The 20,049-nt window shown below is 35.3% G+C and overlaps 1 protein-coding gene and 1 pseudogene across 7 annotated transcripts in view; one reads left to right on the top strand and one right to left on the bottom strand.

Annotated features, from left to right (window-relative positions):
- The window catches only part of LOC126003964 (neurexin-3-beta), a 1,607,127-nt gene that overhangs the window by 1,137,681 nt on the left and 449,397 nt on the right, over window positions 1-20,049 (bottom strand). The window lies entirely within an intron of this gene.
- LOC126003895 (endoplasmic reticulum junction formation protein lunapark-like) lies at window positions 11,046-12,484 on the top strand (annotated as a pseudogene).

Below are 20,049 nucleotides of genomic sequence, written 5' to 3'. Positions count from 1 at the left end.
GGGATTTTCTAACACTGCTGATACACTGGCCTCTCAGAAGACTCTGGTGCGGTTTGTCATTTTTGATGAGAAGACCTTGCTACAAAGGTTAAGCATGCTAAAAAGCATGAAATGATCTTCTCCAGGAAACATTGCATCCTCTTGTCAGGGAAATAACTGTCCAACTTTTCACAGAAGGGGCCCTTTTCAGAAGTCTTCCTTCCCAGGAGCTCCAGCCTAAGTCCTGGCTCCACTTGTCACTCTAATTATCTCTCTGTTTGACAAAATTTGTCACTATGGGTAATATGGGATGCATGATGAGAGATAAAGAGAGGGGAAATGGATGCATAACCTTTACTTTTATATTTCTTCTGAATCAATTGCCAACGTTCAAGTAAGAATTGCCGAACAAAGAATAAATTACTGGGGGTTGATCAATTACCTTTGATACAAAGTGATAATTCTACAGCTAAATAAATTATGCACAGCATGATACCATTCACAGATACTTTTTTGAAAAAAAATCCAAACTATTTGGGTAGCAAAGTAAGTACTAAAGATTCTATCATTAGGCAATTCACTGCCTGCTCCAAGGTCTCTGTTGTTGTTGTTGTTTTTCATTAAAACTTGAAAATAGAATTTTTGGATCATATAGGAGCTCAGTTTCAATTTTTCTAAAGAATATCATATTGTTTTTCAGAAAAGCTGGACTAGAGGGCATTCCCACCAGCAGTGAATGAGAATTCTTTTCTCCTCACATCCATGTCATATCTTGTTCTTCATAATGTGTGCCAGTCTCTCTGGCAGGGGATGATATCTCATTGTTGTTTTGATTTGCATTTTCCTGATAATTAGTGATGTAGAGCACTTTTTTCATGTGTCTTTTGGTCATCTGTATTTCTTCTTTGGGGAAGGATCTGTTCATTTCTTCTCCCCATTTTTTGATGGGTTTAGATCTTTTTACTTGTTAAGTTCTGTCAGTACTTTTTATACAAAAATGCCTTCCACACTCCTTTGTTCATTGTAGTGCTATTTACAATAGACAGAATCTGGAAAAAAAACCCAGGTGCCCAACAACAGATGAGTGTCTAAAGGAACTGGTACATGGGACTGGAGCATTAGCACAGTGGTAGGGCATTTGCCTTGCATGCGGATGACCTGGGATGATCCTAGATTTGATCCCTTATATCTCACAGGTTCCCCGAGCCTGTCAGTAGCAACCCCTGAGCATCACCAGATATGGCCCAAACAAACAAAAATGAACATACATCTACACAATGGAATACTATACAGCTGTCAGGACAAATGAAGCCATGAAATTTATCTATGGATAGACATGGAGACTATTATACTGAGTGAAATAAGTTAAAGAGAGAGAGAAACACAGAATAGTCTCACTCATCTGTTGAATTTAAGAAAAATAAAAACAATATGTTGGGTCAGTACGATACCACAGTGGTAGGCTGCACGTGGCTGGCTCAGGACGGACCTGGGTTCTATCCCTGGTGTCCCATATGATCCCTCAAGCCAGGAGCAGTTTCTGAGCACATAGCCAGGAGTAATCCCTGAGGAACATCACCGGGTATGATTCAAAAAACAAAATAAAATAAAATAAGAAAGAAAAAGAAAAGAACTATAGCAACAACTACCATGACAATGATAGTGAAAGAATATCTGTTCCAAAGATGGGCAGGTTGTGGAGGTAGGAGGAAAATGGAGAATACTGTGGTGGATTAGTTACAATGGTGAAGGGTGGTGTACATTCGATGACTGAAACCCAACTACAAACATTTTTTGCAATCACGATGCTTATATAAAGAAATTATTTTTTTAAAAAAATACTTGGAAATGGAAGAGTTGTTTCAGAAAATAGCTGAACCTCCATCCTATAGTCAAGATAAGTTTCTCTAATATCCCTTTTATACTTATTTCTGCTTTAGCCTATATAATTTTAGGTTATTTGAAACTTCTGTGATTGCAGTTTTTCCCTTAACAGATCAACATTGGATTGAAAGAGAACCTTTGAAAAAGCAGAGAAATTTTTCAGAATCAGAAGTTAAATTACACACACACACACACACAAACAACACGCAACACATATCTTAGACTTGTGTGTCATTACTGTAAAGACTAAGTGAGAGTTTAGAGTGAAGAAGAATTCAAAACATAATTTTATTATCTGTAAGGAAATATATTTTTAATTTAATTTCAAATATATATAGCCAATTTTAGATGAAGTGAGATGGTGGAGATTCCTAGTTCAATATAAGGGGATTTAGGGAATAACTCAGTGCCTGGGATCAAACAGGGTTGGCTGTATGCAAAGCAAGTGCCTCCATCTATGTGGAATCTTTTGACCCTAATATGCCAAGAGAAAAATCACAATTCATTTATCTAACAAATATAATACTCAAGCTTAAAAGATAAAATCCAAATTACTTTTTCTATTTCTTATATGTGTATTTGGGTCATATTTGGATAATAGTTTCTAAATAAAATGTTAGCAAGACTTTCCCTAGTTTTTAATCAATTCATTCATTATATAAACCTGGCTTACAATTTTCACACATTTCCGAAATCTAGCTTTACACATTAACAATGATAAGTATTCCACATCACTCCTACATCTATACAACATTTAGTCAATCATTCACGATCACTCAATTGATTCCCTTTCCTTGTTCGGTTCATTCTCCCTACCCTTCTTCTCCAGTAACTACAATTTTGTTAGTCTATAGCTTTTTATTTTCTTTTTGGTTTTTAGACCACACCTGGATCTATGCTCAGAAATCACTCCTGGTAGCTGGGGACCATATGGGATGCTAGTGTCAAACCTAGGTTGGCTGCATACAAAGCAAATGCACTACCTACTTTGATTTGCTATCACTCCAGCTCCCTATAGGTTTATTTTATGTTTGTTTATTGTTTTGTTTCTTTCTATTTTATATATGGGCAAATCCATACAGTATTTTTAATCTAAATTATTTTACTTAGAATAACAGCTATCTATGTCATCGCAATGGCAAAATTTATTGTTGTTGTCATTGTTATTTTCAATAACTAAGTAATAATCCACTGTATCTCTAAATCCCATTCTTTAATACAGCAATGAATCAAAAGAAGACTAAAATGATTTCCACATTTTCATTTTATTCAATATTGCTGTGGTAACTGAATGGGTACATACATCTTTTCAAATCCATTTTCTCATATTATACATATAGCAAGAAGGATTTCTGGAACATAATTCACTTCAATCTTTAAGTTTTGAGGAGTCTTCAAACTGTTTTCCATAATAGCTGCATCAATTTACATTCCCAACAATCATGATCTGCAATGGTGATTCCATACCTTTTCCAATACACTATTTCTTGCCATTTTTTAAATATAGACCAAGAATTTTTGTTTGTTTGCTTTTAGAGGCCACACCCAGAGGTGCTCAGGATATTCCTGGCTCTGCACTCAGAAATCGCTCCTGGCTTGGGGGACCATATGGGATGCCGGAGACTGAACCCAGGTCCATCCTGGGTCAGCCGCATGTAAGGCAAATGCACTACCACTGCTAACACACTGGCCCTTAGACCAAGATTTTTGAAATAAGTTTATACCAAGGAAATGCATGGTATGGCAGTATTTTTTTTAATATAGATAAAAATTCTCAGTGTCTTATACTGAAGAAAAGCCTGTTTTGGTATATCCCTTGAGAATATCATTTCCACTTTTACCTTCTAATATTCATATTAGAACAGCAGTTATACATGGGCCATTTCAACAACTTAATTTCAATTTTTTGTTTGTTTTTTGGTTTTGGGCCACACACGGTGATGCTCAGGGGGTTTTCCTGGCTATGTGCTAAGAAATTGCTCCTGGCTTGGGAGGCCATCTGGGATGCTGGGGGATTGATCCGAAGTCTGTCCTAGTTTAGCACATGCAAGGCAAACACCCTACTGCTTGTCCCACCGCTCTGGCCCTAATTGAATAATTTTGATAGATATGCCATCTCAAGAAGTTTCTTCTTTAATTGTTGAATTCTGATTATAAAAGTAGCATGTGAGTGTCAAACTTTGCCTGCAGACTTTGATTCAAATTCCTGGTACAGAATATAGTCCCCTGAGTACTGCTAGGAGAGCATACTAGGTTCTTCACAACTGCCCTGGCAGTCCCGCAATCATGACTTCTAAAACACCCCTGCAAACTTTTTCTTCTCGCTCCCTAAGTCTTAAAGTCCATCTACACAGAACCTTACTGAAATAACCATTGCCTCTTTGAGATTCCTTCCTGGAATACTCCTCTGGATGGAGCAACTGGGGAATCTTACTCCTCCAACTAGCTTCAATTCTAGTATCACTTAGTCTATCATGCTTCATTTTTCTGTATTTTTGTTTGATCTTCCTCAGATACCAGAATAGAACTAGTTTATGAAAAGGACTATAATTAATGCTTTATATTCCAGGGGTTCAATGCAGTCTCTGATATTTAGATACCTGCCCATTTTTGAAATAAAAGTTCTTAATTTTTTCATCAAAAAATGAAGTTAATAATATGCCACTTGCAGGATGGATGTGAGTATTGAAATGCCTTAATATTTGCTGCAGGCTCATACTTTTTTCTCAACAAAAATTAGAGCTTTCCTTCTCACTTCATCCAAACTGTTGTTAATGGTTTCATCTATCTGTAAAAAGACACCCAAGGCCAAAGGCAGTAATGAAGTTGATGGCAATCGCTTTCTGCTGTGTTTTGAAGCATTTGTTTCTCATAATTTAGCAGCATCTCAATTTATGGCACACTTAATGGGCAGATGTCTGTTGACAGTTAGGCATATTTTAGCGAAGGCAAATATAATAGAGCCACAATGTAATAAATATGAATGGCCACTGTGTCACTGTATTTAATGGATACACTGCCCTGATTAGGGATAACGTGGTTCAAAGAAACTAGCCAAGAACTTCCTTAAAGTAGAAAACCTCACATACTCAAACTAAGCTGTAGCTATTTCAAATATCAGTGAAGTTCTTAGACTGTCCTCATGAGTTCCTCAAAACTCTGAGATTACTACGATCTCAGTCCCCAAGAATCCTCTCTTAGATAACCATAGCAAATGTGCTCAAGAGCATCAGATACTAACCTTGTGAACTAAGACTTAAAAAATTTGTGGACGGGACGGAGCGATAGCATAGCAGTAAAGAATTTGCCTTGCATGTGGCCAATCCAGGACCAACCTTTGTTCTATCCCTGGCATCCTTTGCATCCCATATGGTCCCCCAAGCCAAGAGCTATTTCTGAGAGCATAGTCAGGAGTAACCCCTGAGGGTCAGTGGGTGTGGCCCAAAAAACAAAAAAAAAAGGTTGTGAACTACTTATTTTGAAAATATTGCAATTCTATGGAAAAGGAAATCCGGATATTCAAAAGAGAACAAAGGAGAAGCTCAAGTCTGATAACTTATGTGGTTATCATGTATGAGTTAATAAGGTGCAGATAAAAATAAGTGGGATATTTTTATTATGAACTTTCTATTTGGGGGTCACCTTTCTCTGTCAAGGAGAAGAAAACAGTGAAATGTAAAATATACAGTCCCTATCACAAAAAGTCCAATATTCAACCTATTAGTCCACCAATTTAGATATGTATACAATGGGTCAAGGAATACATACACTATTTATCATTATTAATTTTCTAATGTGAATAAGTCAGAGATGACAACATCATTAAAGTAGAAAACTCTGGAATCTCTGCAGACTTAAGAAATAAAGACTCTCATTCCTGTCTGCCCTTCAGGGTCACCTTTAGCCCTCTACTCAAGATAAAGAAAGATATTGCCAAACTGATGACATTTGAGAATGTCATCACAGTTTAAGAACTGGAAGGGTCCTAAGAGAGCATGAAATTAATCACCTCATTTTATTGTCATAGAACAGAAAGGCCAGAGAGTCATCTAAGACACTCGAGCTCACATATCCACAGTGAACTAATGGGCCTGAATAGTCCTATCAGTGGGGATAGACCTTTTATCAATGGTACTAGGAACCAAAAGCATTCAGCATTTTAATATTGACCTTGGATCTAAGGTTACTTAGATGATAAATCATAGATGAGTAGATCACTCTGGATCCAGAGGCACTCAAATGTGGCATATCATGTTGGACACATCTTGCTTTATAAGATATATATTATAAATATTATTTATATATAATTGTTTATATATAATTGCATTCTTTTTCTTTCCTTTCTTTCTTTAATCAGTGTGCTGTGTAGATCACAATACAGTTTCGGATGACTTCTCTATCTCCTCTTCTCTAAACTCACAGATAAAATAAGCAATGTCTTTTCCAAATATCCAGACTCATAAATTAGTTCACTAAGTTTTTTATAGAAAGGATATAGATGCTGACTTACAGAAGCACAATGTGAATATTGAAGTGAGTTCCAAAGCAGCATCAATAACTGATATCTACACTTTATGGACTCAGAATCTACTGAAACTAAAGGTACTTAAGAAAAGAAGTGTGAGGTGATAGATAGTTTAAGTAATGTTAATACTTTAAGGAGAGCACAAATTAATTTGAGTATTTTTTGTAATCATAATAGTTCTATGTTATCTATTTGTCCAAGGAGGAGTTTGAAGTGTGTTGGCTTAGGTAAATGGTGGTAGAGAGGAAAAGGAATGAAAGATGCAAGATGAATTTTTGAAAAAAAATAAAGAAGACAAGAACATACTGAAATAAGAGTGAATGTGCAGAAGAAAAAAAAAAGATGAACAATAGTGAATTCATTTATGAGAATGAAAAAAAAATCTAAAGATGAAAAAGAACTCTAAGACAGAGAGAAGGATCTTATCTCAATGTTGCAACTAAGACACAAATAAGATATGCAACGCAGAGGTCAGACATATAAATCAAATATGCAAGGCTACAGCAATATATAGCATATATATATATTTGCTTTACATGCAGCCAACACAAGTTGAAACCCGACACCCCATATGGTTCTCTGAGCCCCATCAGAAGTGATTCTAGGACACAGACAAGAATAAGCCCTGAACACTTCTGGGTTTCTCCCCAAAACAAAACAAACAATACATAAAAGAAAGGATGCCCATTGTAACCAAAAGTTAGGAAAAATGCTTTTTATTGTGTTGGGTTTTTTGCCTTTTTTTCTTTTCTTTTTTTTTTTTTTTGTTTTTTGTTTTTGGGCCACACCCGGTAACGCTCAGGGGTTACTCCTGGCTATGTGCTCAGAAGTTGCTCCTGGCTTGGGGGACCATATGGGACACCGGGGGATCGAACCCGCGGCAGGCACCTTACCTTTAGCGCCACCGCCCAGCCCCCTTTTTTTCAATGTCAGGACTCAAACCCAGGTTTTCCCACTTGCAAGGAAGATGCATTAAATCCTACTACTACCACTTTACTAAATTTCTCAATTTTGAATGGGATTTATGAGCTCTAACAATTCTCCAAGTTCAAATGAGGATACTTTCATAGGGCTTCTAACTCCTTATCTGCTGAAACAAGTCAGATAGAGAAAACATCAATGACAGCTGCCAACACAACTATTTTCTGATGTCACCAACTGGCATCCTCATTACACATTTTTAATCTCATCTAAGGGGATCTCTCCCCCTTAACAGAATGTATTGCTGCTTCTAGGAGCAAAAATCAGCAATGAGGGGAGTGGGTAAAAGGGAAGCCCCTAGCTGAAAAACAACTGAACTCTATAATGAAAGCTACAGCCATTTGCAAGAACTCAAAAATATCTGTATTCTTGGTTGTCAGCTGGTCGTCAGCTGGTGTCAGATGAGTGGAATCCCAGGAACCAGTGAGAGGAGCTGATTTCCACTAGTTTTACAAATGAGTCTTCTCAGATGCATCTAGTTTCCATGACCTCAGGAAATATTTTCTGTTATCACAGAGAACTACTTCTACACAGCTGAAGATCTACAATAGCATGCATCACTGTGCATCAGGTTTCCTAAGCATTTTATCCAAAATTATTAGAGAAATAATTAAACGGCTCACAAAGAAATATTATTATAATGCATATAGCATTCTTCTTGCATGTACATATATGTATTCATCTATAGATAAAAGTAATGAATATCAACATTGAAGATAAATTGTTAATTGCTGTAAGTGAGAAACAGGGCACACACATTTACCTATAAAACTTAATTATAACTGTACAGAAAATAAAAATGAAACAAAAAGCTTTATGTATAATTGGCATAAAAAACTGTAAAGTTATACACCAAACTCTTAATAATCATTGTTTTATGCTACAGTGATGTCTTTCCTAATTCATGTGACCTTTCTAAATCTTATGAACTTATCAACTATTTAATCTGTATGAAATTCTTGTATTGTACATTTTTTACTCAGATACCTTAAAGCCATAATGAAAGTACAAGAAAAATTTTACCCTTTATAGTGGCTTCAAGTACTTGTGACTCAGTGGATTCCCTAGAACTCAGAACAGGAAATCATTTACATGTAAGGAAGAATTTATATTTAGAATATCTAAGTACCATCCATACTAAAAGGAGAGCCAATTTAATCTACTAATCAGGAATCTCATGGAATTCTCAAATCAGACTTCCACATATCCAATAAAGAAACCTGAAAAGTTAATCTCTATTGATCTCTTCTAGAATATTCACCCTAGCATAAAATCTTGTGCTTAGTGATCCATGCTCACTTGTCTGGGGTTGAAAGCCTGAGATATCTAAAGAATGTAGTCTCAGTGGGAGTGAAGTATGATAGCCAATTCATTTAGTGTTAGTTTTTCTTTTCCTTTTTCTTTCTTTCAATCTTGTTTGGTGGGAGAATGTTTGGGCCACACTTGGAAGTTGTCAGGGCTTACTCCTGGGTCTGTGTTCAATTGATCACTACTGGGGATAATATAAGGGGCTGAGGATTGAACTTGATTTGGCTGCATGCAACGATTATACTCCAATCTTAATACATGAGTAATTTTTGAAAATTGTGATGCTAATGTACCCTCCTTTAAAAGCACCCCAGATAAAAAAGAATTACACAATACAATGGCAATTTCTAGCTTAATGCTTAAATACATTATTTTGTTCAAACTCTTAACAAGATGGAATGAGTGGGATTTTTTTATATGTTTCCTCTCAAAAATAATTTTACCCTACTCCCACAGGTGATCATTCCTATGTAGTCTAGTTGACTGTCCATGTATATAGAGTAGTATAATGTGGTGAACAGATGAACATAATTAGACAATGCAGGTTGGAGAGCATAAATATTCTCTGGGAAAACGTAAATATCTGAATGGAAAATTCTAGAACCTGAAACACACACAAATATTTGATGGGCATTTTATGGACATCTCTTTAGGTATTCATTCAGAAATATTCTCCTTGGGGCTGCAAGTGGTAGGGCATTAGCTTTGCACATGCTGACCTACGATAGATCGGTGTCCCATATGGTCCCTCAAGCCAGGAGTGATTTCTGAGTGAATAGCCAGAAGTAACCCCTGAACATCACCAGGTGTGACCCAAAAAAAGAAAGAAAGGAAGGAAGGAAGGAAGGAAGGAAGGAAGGAAGGAAGGAAGGAAGGAAGGAAGGAAGGAAGGAAGGAAGGAAGGAAGGAAGGAAGGAAGGAAAGGACGGAAGGAAGGAAGGAAAGGAAGGAAGAAAAGGTAGGATGGAAGGAAGAAGGAAGATGGAAGGAAGAAAAGGAAATAAGGAAGAAAAGGAAGGAAGGAAGGAAGGAAGGAAGGAAGGAAGGAAGGAAGGAAGGAAGGAAGGAAGGAAAAGGAAGGAAGGAAGGAAGGAAAAGGAAGGAAGGAAGGAAGGAAGGAAAAGGAAGGAAGGAAGGAAGAAAGAAAGAAAGAAAGAAAAGAAGAAGAAAGAAAAGGAAAAAAGAAAAGAAAGAAAAGAAGAAAGAAAGAAGAGAAAAGAAGGAAAGAAAGAAAGAAAGAAGAAAGAAAGAAAAAAGAAAGAAAGAAAGAAAGAAGAAAAGAAAGAAAGAAAGAAAGAAGAAGAAAAGAAAGAAAAGAAGAAAGAAAGAAAGAAAAAGAAAGAAAGAAAGAAAGAAAGAAAGAAAGAAAGAAAGAAAGAAAGAAAGAAAGAAAGAAAGAAAGAAAAGAAAGAAAGAAAGAAGAAAGAAAGAAGAAAGAAAGAAGAAAGAAGAAAGAAAGAAGAAAAAGAAGAAAGAAAGAAAGAAAGAAAGAAAGAAAGAAAGAAAGAAAGAAAGAAAGAAAGAAAAAGGAAGGAAGGAAGGAAGGAAGGAAGGAAGGAAGGAAGGAAGGAAGGAAGGAAGGAAGGGACAGTAAGAAGAAAGAAGGAAAATATTTCCTTGACTCCCTTCATCATCTTTGATATTGTAGTTTATAACCAAGAGAAGTTGAACTCGAAATTTTAAAAGGCTACAGTTGCAAAGAAGGAAGCAGATTCAGAACTGAAATATAATTTGTTCACTAGTAAGTGAAGCAGCAGAAGATTCAATATGCCCCCAACTTCCACAATTGATGCCATCAATCAGGACACTATCACATATCTATGTGCTATCCCTGGGTTATTTTTCTTGGCAGAAGAATGGAATTTTTCTGAGTCCTATTCACTTTCATATTAAATATGAAATAAATTATGACATACATTTTGCATGCCATAAAAATAAAATAAATCATGGCATATATTTTTAAAAATCCTTACTGAAGGAAAGTAAACAGAACCAAAAATAACTTCAAAATGAAGCACAATGGTTCACAAAGAAATCAAATTAACATCTTTCCCTTATTGATAATTAATTTAAATAGTTTAACAACACTGGTAAGAAGATGCCTCTATGGTCATAATCAACTGGCCAAATCTTTTAAGAATATATGAATAGATTAAAAACAAGCAAATGGCAGGTTGTTTCTATGTTTAAAGAATTTCAACCATGTCAGTGGCGGCAGGTGTCTTACTCCGCCTGGCGGACTGAGATGGTGACAGCAAGTCTGGCAGCGGTGAACTCCAGTGCAGGGTTCTGTCTACTTCTGGAAGCTGTGAATTCTTTTGGACAATTGATTATGTCAATCACAGTTCCCAATTTTTGCAACTAGAAGATGGGTGGATTGTTTTCTTTTGGAGGACAAAGCCTTCACTTGTAGAAGTTCTAGAAAATATAGACAAGGAAATTCAAGCCTTGAAAAAAAATCAGAGATTACAAAAATTATGGGCTGGAAGATTAATTGTCTTCTCCTCAGTACTCTATGTTTACACGTTTAATTGTATACTTGTGGTATCTTCCTGATGAACTTTCAGCGAGACTTGCTATGACACTCCCATTTTTTTTCTCATATTGATCCTCTGGTGCATAAGAACAGTGCTTATTTTCTTCTTTTCAAAGAGAACAAAAAGAAATAATGATGACTCAAAATCCCAGAGAAAGAAAATTCTTAAAAAAAGGTCATGGAAACTGAAACTTATAAGCTAGCTAAATTAATTCTTGGAAGGCTTGATTCAGATACAAAGAAAGCAATGGAGCTTGAGCCCCCATCTGCTGGAGCAGCTCTCCCTGAAAGACCTAGACAAAAGATTCATCAATAAATAGCAGCTCAAAGAAATCTTTCTCCAGCAAACTAGCCATGGCTCTTCACAAGGTCCAGTATCTCCTGGACCATAAAAGACTCCAGCTCCTGGTGGACTCCAGAAATACGTTACTCCAGCTCTGTGTTTTCAAGATGTGTTGAATCCTTTTCTACTTCAGTGCCTGGAATGGGTCTTCATCCTCTATCAGGGGTCCTCAAACTTTTTAAACAGGGGGCCAGTTCACTGTCCCTCAGACCATTGGAGAGTCTGACTCTAGTAAAAACAAAACTTATGAACGAATTCTTATGCACACTGCATATATCTTATTTTGCAATGAAGAAACAAAACAGATACAAATACAAGAGGTGGCCCGCGGGCCATAGTTTGAAGACCACTGCTAGGTCCACCTATAGCAAGAGCTGTTCTTTCCAAAAAACAAGGAACTCTGGATAGAATCATTGAGTATTTGGTTGATGATGGTCCACAAAATAGGTATGTCCTTATAATAAGTTCGCGAGTGTTTTCCTCATAATGGCATGGCTTTAAAGAAAGAATTTGAATACACTGCTTTCTGATGTGCCTACTGCTTTTTTCTTGAATCCTGCAAGAAATACCAGACCTCAGGCTACAAAACTTGCAGAGTTTAGTTTTGCAAAGAGGCAATCAGTGGAAAGCTCACTTGGTCTTTTGCCATTAAAAGATGTGGTTTCATCAGAGAATCATTCTGGTGAAGAACCTTTAGAAGAACCATATGTTCTCAAATACAGTGCAGAGCATACAGATGAAAAAAATGTGCAATAGAGAGCAGTCAGAACAAGTTATTGATAAAGCTTCTGACAGAGAGGAACCAGAGGAGAAGCTAAAAGAGACCAAGTGTGAGGAAACCTCAGTGAATGAAGCCAAATTAGCAGTTCCCAGAGCTAATTCTAATCCTAATCTTAAACTAAGTGTTTTGTCTTTTGATAGAGTTTAAGTGGAGTTTTTGTCTTTGATGACAAGACAATGTAGTAAATAGTTCTGCATGCCTTCAACTAGATAGTTATAGTCTTCTTGATGTCTCTTACTGCTTTTTAGGCAGTGATTTTTTCTCTCCCTCTAAAGTAATGCTTGATTATCATTTGAATTTAGATTGCCTATGTCAATATGTCAATATTTATGTCTCTTGGAAATTAAAAGTAGAGGCAAATAGCTTTAAGGTTTCTTTCATTCTAAAACTGTAAACAAACAGATCAGAGAGATAGCATTGGAGGTAGGGCATTTTCCTTGCATGCAGAAGGACTGTGGTTCAAATTCCCGCATCCCATATGGTTCCCCGAGCCCGCCAGGAGTTACCCCTGTTACCAAGTAAACAAACTTGATAACATTCTTGTTTTCTATGTGTGTCCTGTAAATAATATCCATTTTGACACAGAAAGAATTTCAATTAGGAACAAGTTCTAATGAATTTGTTTTGAAGAATGAAATTTAATATTTGTAATAAGTTATTATCAAAAAATGGATAGATTTAAACTCTACAGATATCACCTGTGGTTGAATGGCTAGAGGGAAGGGAAGCATTTTATTAAGTGGGATGAAAGTTACAACTGGAACTATGCAGACATTGGTACAAATTTTCAGTAAGACTGGCAGTTGAACAGTCAAGTGCAGAGTTTCTTTTTGATCTTTTATTTTGCAGCTAGGCCAAAGGCACATGATATATATAATTAGTTTATGCTCACATATTAACATATAGGAAATATCTCTATACTTTCCTGTACTTGAATACTTTAGCATTATTTATATTTGTGAAATAATGTAATATATATAAGTGAAATTTGTGCTCTGTTTTTTGTTAAAGAAAATAAAGCCTAGATGGCAACAGTTATTTTTCTTTGTTGTCAATATCTGAAATTTTTCAAATGGTATTTTGGTGTGGCTTGGCTACCTATACTTTAATAGGAGAGTTCATAATACAGTATACCTGTAGATTCTGCTGAAAAAAGAATTATCAGAATCTTAGCAGACAATGCTGAGAGCATATGATACTCTTATTCAAATTTTTTGCCTTTCAAATTCAGAGAAACTTTTCGGGATTCTGATCAGAGATTTAGTTTTCTGATTCAGGAACATATTAGTCCATTTTTAATTTTTAATTTTAAGAGAATAAATTTTGTGAGGACAGGCAATTGATTGTAGTTACTTGGATTTAAAGTGCATAATAGATAACTGGAAAATATTTGGATTGATAATAGTAATTCTTAGTTTTAAATGCGATGTGGTTATCGTTTTTGACTTTGCATCACTCTTTAATTTAAAAAAATCAGTGAAATTAAGTTATGCCAAAGGGAGGGATACGGGGGAGTGGTGGATGTGACAAGTATTTGTAAGCTGTAAAGTTTATTAAAATTAAATAAAATATTTGTTATTTAAAAGTTTTTTTAAAAAAGAATTTCAAGGGGCCGGGCGGTGGCGCTAAAGGTAAGGTGCCTGCCTTGCCTGCGCTAGCCTTGGACGGACCGCGGTTCGATCCCCCGGTGTCCCATATGGTCCCCCAAGCCAGGAGCAACTTCTGAGCACATAGCCAGGAGTAACCCCTGAGCATTACTGGGTGTGGCCCAAAAACCAAAAAAAAAAAAAAGAATTTCAACCATTTGTTTATTGCTTTTTAAGAACAGTTTTGTGAATTCATTAGGGTCATCAGCAAATAGTGATTTGACTTCTTTTCCATTCAATGTGGTTCCTTGCTATTTGTTTTTCTTGACTAATTTCTGAATATGATATGTTAAATAAAACTGAAGTGTATCTCAGATCAATGTACCTAATTCCAAAGGAAATGTTTTCAGTTTTTCACCCATTAATAATGATACTGACTGTGGACTTGTTTCAGGTGGCTGTTACTATCTTTAAGATAATTTCACCCGTATTTTATTGAGAGTTTTTGTCATTAATGGACATTGGATCTTGTCAGATGCTTTCTGTGAATTAATTGACAATCACATGATTATATTTCATTTTATTCATGTGACGTATTATGTCAGTTGACTTGTAATATGTTCAGCGATCCTTGATTCTCTGGGATTAATCCCACTTGATTATGGTATGAATTTTTGATCTGTTTAAAATTCGGCTTACTAAGATTTTGTTAAAGATTTTTGCATTGATATTTATTAGGGTGATTGGTCTGAAATTTTATTTTATGGAAGTGTCTCTGTCTGGGTGTTTATACCATTCTGGGCTTATAAAAGGTGATGAGAAGGATTCCTATTTGATATTTTTGATATAAAATATATTTGATAATATTTGATATTTTGGAAGAGCTTAAGGAATAAAGGCAGTAATTCTTTGAAGGTTGTGGAGAAATTACTTTGAACATAGTAAACTTAGCTCACCCAAGGACTTTTGTTCTTGTAGAGATTCGTAGTTACTGTTTCAATTTCCTTACTTAAATAAGTCAGTTCAGGTTTCTACTTTTTATTTTATGGTGGTAGGAATTACATGATTAAAAATCTATCCATTTCTTCTAAGGTTTCCACCTTAAGAGCAAAAAATGTAACCTCTCTTTATTAGGGACCTATTTCTTTTTTGTCTCTAATTTGATCTATTTAGGCATTTTTCTTTTTCTTTTTTTTTTTCTCATGAGTCTAGCTAACGGTTTATCTATCTTGTTTATTCTTTCAAAGAATAAGTTCCTGGTTTCATTGATTCCTTGAATTGATTTCTTGGTTTTGATATATTGATTTTTGACTCTACTTTTTACTATTTTCCTCCTAGTACTTTGTGGTTTTATTTTCTTTTTCTTTTCCACATTTTTGAAATGTATGTCTAGGCGGTTGTTATGGGCTTTTACTTCCTTCTTAACGTAGGCCTGCATTGCTATTACTTTCCTTCTAAAATAGTTTTTTATTACAATAATAGATTCCATAGCTTGAGTCTTAATTCTCATAAGTTTTAAGAATTTTTTTTAAATTTCTTCCTTTGATTTCCTCTTTGTTATTGTTTAGCAGTGTTTTGTTCAGTTTTCATGTGTTGAAAGTTTTCTTCGTCTTCTTTTTTAATGGCTAATTTCTTTCATGACATTGTGGTCTGAGGAGATACTATGTATTATTTCTATATTTGTAAATGTATGTAAGTTTGAGTTATGCCTTAAAATGTGGTCTATCCTGAAAAACATTCTATATGCACTAGAGAAATAAGTGTAATCAGCTTTTAGGGAATGGAAAGCCCTGTGTTTGCTTAATACATAAAAGTTGGTTTCATTCTTATATACAAAGAATGAATCAGAGGAGAAAATATTAAGAGGTATGTCCTATATAAAATAGAATCAAAAATCAAGTATCTTGGAATCAATTTAATAAAAGTTACGTGAGATATATATTACAAAAATTCTGAATTACTTAAAAGATGCAAAAATATTAGGATATTGAAAACTACTCCATGCTTTTGAGTTGGAAGAATCAGTATAGTAAAAATGACTAACCTACCTAAGATATTATAAAGATTCAATATAATCTCACATTCAAATTTATCTAACATTTTTCAAGGACTTACAAAAGTCAATTACAAAGTTTAATGGAATCAAAAAATCCCTCAAATAGTCAAAGCCAAACCATAAAATAATAACTTTAGAGGTATTACATTATATAATTTGTAACTTTATTATAAAGCTATAATAACCAGAAGATCATGGTTCTGAAATAAATACAGGCTTTCTGATCAATGGGTCAGATACCCAAGACAAAACCAAATTTTTATGGAGAATTAATTTTTAACAAAGGATGTGAGAACATGAAATGGAGTAAAGAGAGCCTTCTAATAAATGGTGCTGAGAAAACTGAAAACCGTGTGTAAAATATTAAAGTTGCATCTTTATTGCAAGCCTTACACAAATATCAATTCAAAATAGATAAAATACCTTGAGATCCAAACAGAAACTATAAATAACATTGAGGAAAATACAGGTATAATGCTCTAAAACTTGGAACTCAATGGCATTTTCAAGGATATGATGCCACTGGCAAATAAAACATAAAAAATACACAAATGGGACCTACATTAATTTAAGTTTTCCTATATGACAAAAAATCAGGCTCAAACTAAGACAGTTATGGAATGGTAATTAAAAATAATTTTATTCAATGCATTAGGTTGATATATAAAATACAAAGATCAGCAACAAAAATATTCATAAATTATCAAAAATGGGAAAAGAAATGAACATATACCTCTTATAGGAAGATAAGCAGATAACCAATGGGATTATAAAATTATTCTCATTATTACTTAGGCATGAAACAGGAAGACAATGATATCTCCCACCAATGAAAATGGCACAAATAAAAAATGGAATCAATCTGTGCTGGCAGGAACATGTTAAAAAAGATTTCTCAGGGGCCCAAGTGGTGGCGCAGGCCATAAGGCATCAGCCTTGCATGCACTAGCCTAGGACAAACTGTAGTTTGATCTCTGGACATCCCATATAGTCCCCAAGCCAGGAGCGATTTCTGAGCCAGGAGTAACCTCTGAGCGTCACCGGGTGTGGCCCAGAAACAAACAAACAAAAAAAGAATTCTCATCCACTGATGAACATAATGTTATCTGAATCAAATACTGTGGAAACAGTATGGAGAGTATACAGTAAACAGAGAATTGAGTTTCCATGTGACTCAGCATTTACACTTTGGGGTATCTACCCCTAGAACAAAATATCTTCCATTCCAAAGGACACATGCACTCCATAATTCATTGCTGTACTTACTATAGCTAAAATATGGAGTCAAGCTAGTTGTTAACAATTATGAAATAAATTATGAAAATATGTCATATATACAACAATGCAATACTGTGCAGCTGCAAGAAACTATGAAATCAGGTAATTTGTTGCAACCTGGTTAGAATGGGAAGATATCATGTTGAATGAAGTAACTCAGAAGTATAAACACAGGTCTGGAGAGATAGCATGGAGGTAAGGCATTTGCCTTGCATGCAGAAGGACAGTGGTTCGAATTCCGGCATCCCATCTGGTCCCCCGAGCCTGCCAGGAGTGATTCCTGAGCATAGAGCCAGTAGTAACCCCTGGGCACTTCTGGGTGTGACTCCCCCCCCAAAAAAGTGTAAACACATGATGATCTCACTTATCAGTGGTATATATAATAACTGAATTAGAAAATGTATTGTAGTAAAGTGGGATGCTTAGATCATTCTTGACTTCAGAGTATAGGAAGGGAGTATATATAGAAGGGAATGAATAAAGAGAGAGAAATGGGGAAGAAGATAAGAAAGGGAAGTAATGGAGGAACAGTGGTCAGGGGCCTCAGATATGTTGATAATGTGGGGAAATTCTCTCGCTATATATATGCAAACATATATTCACAACATTGAAAACATGAATTCCAAGCAATAATGTCCAAATATCAGAATATATCTGTAAAAGTGGCAGACTTGGCACACAGTAATTTGGGAATATTGTTGGAGGCAAGTTAACACTAGTGTTGGGATTGGATTTGATATTATATAGCTAAAACTCAACTATCAATAACTATAAATTATGGTTCTTTAATTAAAATACCTAAGTAAAAATAATTTCAAACAAAGTGGCAGAAAAAATTAATTTTTGATTTTTATTTTATGTCTGTCACATCATTTGAATAAAAAATAAGGTAGCTGGAGCTAAACAACTTATTATGGCTATATATAAGATATATGTAGAAAATATGTACATATAAAATATTATATATGTATTTAAGAAGCATCATATTAAAACACGTGCATAACTTTACTGCCATTTGTTTAGAAGTGTTAGAGGTATAAAAAGTAGTCATTTATTGTTAATTATAAGAGAATGATAATCTTTAAGTTAAACATAGTTTTTTGTTTGTTTTTGTTTTGTTTTGTTTTTGGCCACATCTGGTGATGCTCAGGAATTACTGCTGGATATGCACTCAGAATACCGCTGTGCTATTGCTCCAGCCCCACGTTAAACATAGTTTTGACTACTAAAACATTTTCCTCTTCACTTTTTATAGTGTTTTGACAGTGGTCAACATCTTTAACCTTAAAAACCCATAGCTTGGGGGTAGAGAGATAGCATGGAGGTGGGGCATTTGCCTTGCATGCAGAAAGATGGTGGTTCAAATCCCAGCATCCCATATGATCCCCTGAGCCTGCCAGGAACTATTTCTGAGTGTAGAGCCAGGAGTAACCCCTGAGCGCTGCTGGGTGTGACCCTCCCAACCCCCCCAAAATTCCCGATAGCTTGTTAACTCTGCTGGAGTTATTAAACTATTTTGATTTAGAGTCTGAACTAATCTATTCATAACTTTTTTCCTCTGAATGACAGATTAATGCACAACAATTAGATTTTCTTTAGTTTGTTTAAAGTAGAATCTCTATGTCCAAGGACACCAAGAAATTGAGGGCTTCTAAACACTGGGTATAATTTCAGCTAGATGAAACATAGAGTCTTAAAAATTGCATCCTATGCTTTTTATAATCTGTATGATGCTTCTATGCTTAGAATTAATCTTTCCAAAATTAATTGGAGAGAGAAAATGGATGACCATGTTCATAGTGATATACCATGTAGAGCAGTATTGATTAATTCAAAAGGAGTTGACCAATTATAAAAATATTAAAACATTTACTGCATCGCTTTTTTAGAAGTGTTGATAGAAGATAAGAGGAGAAAGAAGCCATACGTATTTTTGTCTTGGTCATGCTCAGGAGCCGTGAAATGCCAGGGCACAAAGAGGCCATGGTTTTGTTAGAAATTAAAGACGATAAAATATAATACACTATAGACCCAAGTCTTCAATTTATCACTTCCTGCATAGGCAATTGCCTTGCTCTATAGATATGTAGCATAAGTTCTTCCACACATATCCTACACTTTTCTTTGTTTTTCTGGAAAAGATATATGGCTCTTGTTCAAAATAAGGGGGATGTTTTAGATTCTACTATTGCGTTGCTCATTTGTTTTTAAATGTCCAGTATATAACACACTGCCTAGAACAAATGTGAATTTCAGTATGTGTTGTTGCATTATACAATTTTTTTAAAAGATGCTAAAAATGTTTTTACCAAGGAATCACTTTCAATAAAGTAAAAACAAAGTCACTGGAAGGCTTTATTTCCTCTGCAAGAAGAGAGGAGTCCTGTCATTTTTACACTCCAGTGATTCATTCTGAACATGATGTCAGGAACAATATAGGGCCAAAAAACAATTAGTGGGAGAACAAAACAATCAGTTGAACCGTCTGGGATTTGAGCGATGTATAGATCAAATGTTTTAAATTTGTTAGACTCCATCTCATTTGGCCAGAATGGATGACTCTTGGCTCTACTGTCCCAGGAATAATTGTCCCTCATATATCCCCAATCAGCTGCCTTTTAATGACTAGTCAAAAGTGACAATGTAAAAGGTAAAGTGACTTTCATCACACTTGACAAATCTTGGACCAACTCCCATTGATTTGCCCTTGGAACAGGTGAGTCCTGAGACACTGCACAGCTAGCTGTAGTTACTGCTACCCATATTCAGTAAAATGATTTGGAAGAAACTCA

The sequence above is a fragment of the Suncus etruscus genome, chromosome 3, assembly GCF_024139225.1.
Source record: "Suncus etruscus isolate mSunEtr1 chromosome 3, mSunEtr1.pri.cur, whole genome shotgun sequence".
Taxonomy (NCBI): Eukaryota; Metazoa; Chordata; class Mammalia; order Eulipotyphla; family Soricidae; genus Suncus; species Suncus etruscus.
This window is presented reverse-complemented; position numbering and strand designations above follow the sequence as displayed.